The sequence below is a fragment of the Ictidomys tridecemlineatus genome, chromosome 5 (assembly GCF_052094955.1).
Source record: "Ictidomys tridecemlineatus isolate mIctTri1 chromosome 5, mIctTri1.hap1, whole genome shotgun sequence".
NCBI classification, from domain to species: domain Eukaryota; kingdom Metazoa; phylum Chordata; class Mammalia; order Rodentia; family Sciuridae; genus Ictidomys; species Ictidomys tridecemlineatus.
Genome location: NC_135481.1, coordinates 103,966,189 through 103,972,237, shown reverse-complemented (window position 1 = coordinate 103,972,237; position 6,049 = coordinate 103,966,189).

Here is a 6,049-nt window from a genome sequence, read left to right as displayed (position 1 = left end):
TCTTCCTCCCTCCTCTGCTCAGCCTCTGAATATGATCCATCTGACAGGATCACTTAAGTTGTACATAGAAATTAAAGAACGTCTGTGGTTCACATACAAGCTTTTATTTGTTGATCTTGTCTTTTTGGATTTACTGGAGTTTTGTTGATTTAGTTTGAGCTGAATTCAGATCATACTAGGATTCTAGAGCCTGGGTTCAGTTCAGGCCAATCCATAAATTCTTCATGCTCCTTGGACAAAAGGCTCATGCAGTTGTATCATATCATGAAGAAAAGTGGGAACACAATAGGGCAAGCCCAAAGGTGCAGGTACATTTCCAGCCTCAGATAAACTCCTGTTTGCTGACACCCCACCAAAGAAGTCATTTAACTAAGCCAACATCAAGGGGGAGAGAAAACGTTGATCAGGGAGAGATTAGGGAGAGGGAATAAATATTTCTGAATAATAACCTAATATACAATAAAAAGCAAAGGTCCTATTTGTAACTCTGTATTTTTCTTCAGAGACATTAATTAAAGTCTATTAAAATATTTGCTGAAGCCAGTCACACTGTCATGATTAAAATCCCAGCCACTAGGGAGGATAAGGCAAGAGGATCTCAAGTTTCAGTCCAACCTAGATAACTTAGTAAGACCCTGTCTCAATATATACAATAAATGAGATATAGGTCAGTGGTGGAGTGTCCTTGAGTTCAATCCCCAAAACCACAAACAAAAATGAACAAACAAGGTATTTGTTGAATCAGCTTATGTCATATCAACTCACACAAAGTTCCAATATTTCCTTGTCTCCCCTCATAGTGCAATAGCCCAAATGTATCTAAAGTTTTACTTTCAATAGTTTCAGTTACCTTCAGTCAACTATGGTCTAAATACATTAAATGGACAAGTCTAGAAACAAATACTTTGAAGTTTCAAATTACACAACATTTTGACTGATGTGATGGAATCTTATATTGTGCCACACAGTTGTACCCAGTGTGTAAACCAGTCTTAAGTTCAGTGTATCCACACTGTATATGCTACCTGCCCATTTGTCACTTAATTGGCATGACAGTCAAGATTGACTATTCTAGTATGTCACAGGTTGTGTTAGAGTACATTTATTCAAGTAAACCTTGTAGAGCATCGTAATGCCACATCATAATGTCTATGTAATTCATGTCACTTCATCTCATTACATAGGCAATATATGTATGATGTGTGTCATCTCACATCATCTCAAGAAGGGTATAATGCAAAGATATTTTGAGAGGTACCACATTCACATAACTTTTATTATAGTATATTGTTATCATTGTTATACTTTATTACTGTTGGTTTTGACCTCTTAATTTATTAATTTATAAGTTAAACTTTATCATAAAGCAATATATATATATATATATATATATATATATATATATATATAGACACACACACACACACACACACACACACACACACATATATATTTGTAGTTTGGTACAATGCATAGTTTCAGGCATCCACCAGAGGTTTTGGAACATATTCCATAATTCCCCCAAAACAAGGGTTACGTGCTATCCATGAAGAAGTCATCTGATCCCAAAGAAAATTAGTCTGCTGGGATTCAGGGGTTAGCTCATTACAAAAGTGAAGACTTAAGGAGGACACCCCAAGGGCATTGTTTGTGCCTCCAGTATCTGAAGACCAGCTGATGTGGGGAAATAACACCCACCATTCCTGAACTCAGGCTAGCCCTGAGCATTCTTTATTGCAACTGCTTGGGCTTTTCTCACAAATGCTAATGAGGTAACTTCTGGAGACTGGAAGGTGATTATTGGCATAATAGAAGTAAACCTCCTCAGAGTCACTCAGTAAACAGAAACTAGATCTTCAGATTTACCCACTTAATACTTGAACCAAAAGCAAAGTGCTCGACCACTGGTTCTCTTCAGCCAACTGTTTTCAGCAAATATCTCCTGTCACCTCATTTATTTGCTGTGAAAATTCCAGCAAATGTGATCTTCCTTCTGTTCATTACCGATGCTTTTTGAATGGATGCCCCAGCTGTGTTTCTGTGCCTGCGCTTCCCTTTAGCTCAAATCAAACTGTTTATTTCCTAAAAGCCAGAAGCTCCCACCAAGACCTAAGCAACCATTTCTTAGCATTCAGAGAACTGTACTTTTTTGTGTGCTGTAAAATTTGTGGGAAGGAGTTTAATAGGAGCTGAAGGACTTTCAACTTAAAAGTGGTGCTCAGTTAAAATCTCCATCATCTGTTCACTTTTGGACTCTATGCAATAATGCTGAGACAAACTAACTCCAGTGGCAGTGGAGGTTGTTGTTAACAAGAATTAAAATTATCCCAATCTCAGTTAATTGGAATTTAGGCTGAATTTATGTATCAAGTAATGTAGGCAAGTGGTATGATTTGTATCAAAATTCTTTCAAAAAGTCAAGTTTCACTGGGACGCTTATGGTCAAGACAGATTATATTCATATTCTAGTTAGCTCCAGGGATCTGGAAGCATAAATGATTCAGCTCTGAATAATGTTGTGAAAGCAAAATCCCTATACAAATACATTCCCAATAACATTGCATTATTATTCAGGAAAAAAATTTGCACATACAATTTATGCTTCAATGAAAAAGATATACAAACATACGGAACTAGGAGACTGGAAAATGATTATTGGCATAACGAGGATAAACTTCCCTGAAGTGACTCAATAAACAGAAACTGGATCTTCAGATTTACACCACTTAGTACTTGAACCTAGGGTAAAATGCTTGGACACAGGTTATTTCCAACAATTTCTTCTAGCTACTATATCTACCATTTCAGCAACTTTCTCTCATGATTCATTAATGGGGGTTGTACCCATCATAATAGTAAATAGTGCCCCACTACCTAAATGATTAGTGTCTTTACTATTTATTTCTGTCACCACTTCATTCAGCTTGATGACATCTCTCCAACCAAGATTTTTTTAAAAAAAAAAATCAACATCAGGCATGATATACTTTCTTGAAATCTTTTTATGTCACTTAGAACTATGTAGCCCACTATGCTATTCCATCCAGTATGGGTTCAAAATATTGATGAGATCATGAAGTAATGACCAAAAGAGGATATAAATGGGGTATATAAGTATAGTACCTCAACTGAATCAAATGATAAAACACAATAGACGTAAGAACTTACATTCATTGGCACATACTCGTCTGGTATATAAACTTTGGAGAGAATACATCTTATTTATTTAGAATATCTATTATCCAAACAGAAAACATATCAATAAGTGTGTGTGTATATATATATACTTATATATATATTATGGTTTAGACATGAGATATGCCCCAAAAACTCATGTATGAGATAATGCAAGAATATTCAGAGGTGAAATGATTAGATTGTGAGATCTGTAAACTCATTAGTAGATTAATCCACTGATGTGGATTAACTGAGTGATAGATAACTGTAGGCAAGTAAGAGGTGCCTGGAGGAAATAGGTCACTGGGGACTTTCCTTTATCATTTATATTTTGTCCCTGTTGAGCAGAGTAAACCCTCCCCCCCCTCTCCTGATTTCCATTTCCTGGGCTGCTTTCCTCTAACATACCCTTTTGCCATGAGGTTCTGCCTCTACTTGGACCCAGAATCAACTCTGAACTGCGCCTCTGAAACCATGAGCCAAAATAAACTTTTCCTCATCTATTTTGTTCTTAACAGGGATTTTGGTCACAGTGACAAAAAGCTAACTAAAATAATAAATATGTATACATTTTATGAATGTGTGCATATGTGCTCATATTTGCACTCACATGCACATGTTCATGTATATGTTCAACTGTGTGTATATACATGTCACATGTGTGTGCCTGTACTATGTATTATCTGCAAATAATACTCTATACCCCAATCACCATTCTCTGGGATAGTGATAAACAGGGTATGTTCTAACACCAAACTCTTTCATCTGGTCTTTACAGTGAAATTCATGACCAGAAGAGTGTTTTCTTCTCTTGTACTCTGAGTGAGTTCTACATGTCTCATCTGAAGCTCTGGCCACTGCACAAGAGCCAGCTTCACACAGGTAGTCTGGAGGTGTCTCCCCTACTTTGTCACATAATCCCCACACTTTAGGGCTAGGAACTGCTTTGATACCGAGGAGTAGAAAACTGGCAAGCACCTGGCACATGAGGGTGAGGAGTACAGAAGTCCAGGAGACAAAATAACTTAGGAGCTACCAATGAACAGTGAGGACCAGACCATTGGATAAATGCTTTTCCCTTTTGTTTTCCAGACAGATTATGTTGTAATACATTTCAACATTAGAGCAGATTATGCTAAGTGAAGCTAGCCAAGCCCTAAAAAACAAATGTCAAATGTCTTCTTTGATATAAAGAGAGCCACTAAGAATAGAACAGGAAGGAAGAGCATGAGGAAAAGACTAACAGTAAACTAAGACGAATGGGGGGAGAGAAAGGAAGAGAGAAGGGAAAACATATGGAAATGGTAGGAGACCTTCAGTGATACACAAAATTATAAGAGGTTATGAGGGGCAAGGGGGTGGGGGGAAAAAAAGGGGAGAGAATTGAACAACAGCAGAGGAGGTAGAGAGGGAAGATGGGAGGGGAGGGGAGGGGAGGGGGGATAGTAGGGGGTAGGAAAGGTAGCAGAATACAACAGTCACTAATATGCCATTATGTAAAAATGTGAGTATGTAACAGAAGTGAGTCTGTATTATGTATTTGGGGAGTTCAAAACCCAATTGAGTCGAATGTATGAAAGATGATATGTCTTGAGCTCTGTAATGTTTTGATCAATAAAAAAAAAAAAAAAAAAAAAAAAAAAAAAAAAAAAAAAAAGACTAGTCAAGAGGCCTGGCAGAATCAAGCACCAGTTGCCCATAGCAGAGACTAACTCGGAAACACATCCTCAATTCCCTCTGCCTCTTTCCCCATTTCACACTCTCCTTGCCCTGCCCTAGGCTCACTCCTGCCTTTGTCTCAGCCTTTACTCTCAGGGGAACATAAGATAAGAAGAGTTTCTTTGTAAGGAAGCCAAATATTGAATGATATTCACCACAGTCCTCTTATTTAAGAAGAACATTGATACTTTGAAATGTCTAAAATATTAAGAGAGAAAATGGGGTTTTTAGTCTGTTCTAATAAGCAGATAATTCAATTAAGGTTATTTTTTGCTACTTAAAGTTTTATTTTGCAGCAGATATTCTGTAACAGTTTTGTGATATTTTGTTGAAATCAAAGCATGTTATCTAGAAAGGGACTATTTAGAAAGGACTTTCTACGGTTATTTAGTATATTGTTGAAGGAATATAACTTCAGCATCCACTCCCCCTTTTCTTTTCTAAATGGCCCCCACATACTGATTTAGAAAGACAATGTGCTCAATTACAACACCAATTTTTTTTAGTCTTTCCTGCAGGTAAGTGGAGCTTTGTGTCTAATCTGCCAATGAGCTGAAAAAAAGAAAGCACAGGACTGCAAGGAGTTTTCTTTCATTGGGAGCAAATACAGACTTCTCAGAGTTCTTTACCTCCTGATGACTACCTGGGAAATGGTTGTGGTTGCTGGATGTCTGCAGCAGTTGGAACAATGAAGTGACTTTCAGAGAGGAAACCATGTGTAGAAATTGGAAGAGCAGAAGCTTAAAGGAGTGGGTCCCTGGAATTGCCACACCAGCTATGAGTTACCTTCTCCTGCCTCCTATTTCATCTGGAGAAACAAGTCTTCCATCTCTTCTAGTAAACAATATTTAGGACTTGTAAGTCACATGCATTCAAAACTAGTTGTTTTAGTCAGCTTTTTGGTTGCTCTGACTAAAAATACATGAAAAGAACCCTTTTAGGGAAGGAAAAGCTTATTTAGGGGCTCACGATTTCAGAGGTATCAGTCGGCTGGCTGATCGAATAGCCGTAGAACAGCTGGCTCTATTCCTTGGGGCTCAAGGTGAGGCAGAACATCATGGCGGGAGAGTGTGGTGGAGGGAAGCAGCTCATGTGATGATCAGAAAGCAGAGAAAGAATCCAGATAGAAAATGTATACCCCCAAATCACATTC